Here is a 2,088-nt window from a genome sequence, read left to right as displayed (position 1 = left end):
ACAAGGAAGTGTCCTTGGTGGTCTTTTCTTCCTATATTAATACGTTTCCTGGATCACCTCATCTATTCTCTTCACTCTAAATGACAATCTATACATTGATGATTCCCAAATCAACATCATTAATGGCTCATGTTCTTGTGCCCAGGCCCATTTTTCCTCCATTGATATCCGAGTGTTTCTCAGGAACTTTAACCATATGCCTATATTCAAGTTCAGTATCTGGCCTCAACCTGCTCTTTCTTCCATATTTTCCATCCCAGTCAAACATCATTCACCCAAATGTGTGTGGGGCCCCAGGAAAGAGGGAGTGAAGTCACCTTTTTTGCATCCTTCCGGAACCGATATCGCTGGCCCATTCCAACCAGTCAGAGTATTTGGGTATCAATACAGAAGACATGTCTTTTGAGTTACTCCTCCTGTCCATCTCTATCATTACTTGTTCATTCCATGGTTTTCTCCTACTTGGCTCTGTATCACTGGGGTCTGCCATCTGAAAACTGTTTCTGAAGCTCCCTTACCAATTGGCTTCTGCTTCAGCTTGATTGGAGTAAGTGGCACATGTGGAAAATTGGAGGCCTAGAGGAGAAGGAGGACCAGGTTATTCCCAGCCACACAGTGACCCAAATATTCCAGGTTTATCAGACTTCAGGGTTTTGCTCATACTCTGGATAGGATTCTTTTTCACCATTTCCACAAGGCAAGTTCCTATTCAGGCCCAGCACAAATAACAACAGATTGTCTCCTCACCTCCTATATAAGCATCTTATACAGGCATCAAGTAACATGCCCTGAGCACTTTTAAACACCTTCAGTATAGCACTTAATGTACCAATGAAATTGGTTCCTCATCAAAGATATTAAGTCACATGTTACATTTTACCTCTTATCTAACTTGACATTTGACAATCAGTTCTTTTTACTTTATTGTGCAATCCCACCCCTGCCACCACTCCCATTTTCTTCCTATGTTCCAATTACACAACTCTTTTTCTGTCTTAAATATTAAAATTCTCCAAGACGTTTTGTATTGCCTTTGTTTTTCTCTCCCCATCCTTCTTGAATGGCATCAATCACTTTTATGTTTCCCTCTAGCATCAGTAAATCGATGACTCAATCTGTATCTCTGATCTATGTTTGCCTCCACGACTTCAGATATGAATATACTGGATATCTCTTTCTGTATGATCCATAGGCTTCTCCAAAGCCTCATAACAAACTTAGTTCATTATTTTCTGCAATCCCATCAAGTTTCCCACCACAAAGTCCCTCCACCAAACTGTCTCAGGAAATATCATTGTGAAATTTCTCCAGCCAGAAGCCTAGGAATCAAAATTGATTTCTCCTTCCCCAGCACAAATATTTAAATCAGCCAGAAATATTTGTAAATTTTCACTTTTTAATGATTCATTAAATGTGTACCCTGTTTTCTATCCCCATTAAAACACCCTTAAATAGACACATGAAAAGATGTTCACTGTCACCAGTCATCAGGGAATTGCAAAACAAAACTACAATGAGATATCACCTTACACCTGTTAGAATGGCTAGAATAAAAAAGACAAGAAAAAAACAAGTGTTGTCGAGGATCTGGAGGAAAAGGAACCCTTGTGCACTACTGGTGGGAATGTAAACTGATACAGCCACAGTGGAAAACAGTATGAAGACGTCTTTAAAAATTAAAAATGGAGGGACGCCTGGGTGGCTCAGTTGGTTGGACGACTGCCTTCGGCTCAGGTCATGATCCCAGAGTCCCGGGATCGAGTCCCGCATCGGGCTGCCAGCTCCACAGGGAGTCTGCTTCTCCCTCTGACCTTCTCCTCCCTCATGTCTCTCTTACTGTCTCTCTCTCAAATAAATAAATAAAATCTTTAAAAAAAAATTAAAAATGGAGAACAGAATTACCATAGGATCCAATAATTCCACTACTATTTATCTAAAGAGAACAAAACACTAATTTAAAAAGCTATATGCACCCCTATGTTTACTGCAGCAGTATTTGCAATAGCTAAGTCCATCCATAGATGAGTGATTAAAGATAGAATATATACATTCTACATCATATATATATATATACATCACATATATATA

Source organism: Lontra canadensis, unplaced genomic scaffold, assembly GCF_010015895.1.
Source record: "Lontra canadensis isolate GAN:19392208 unplaced genomic scaffold, GSC_riverotter_1.0 scaffold9, whole genome shotgun sequence".
Taxonomy (NCBI): Eukaryota; Metazoa; Chordata; class Mammalia; order Carnivora; family Mustelidae; genus Lontra; species Lontra canadensis.
This window is presented reverse-complemented; position numbering follows the sequence as displayed.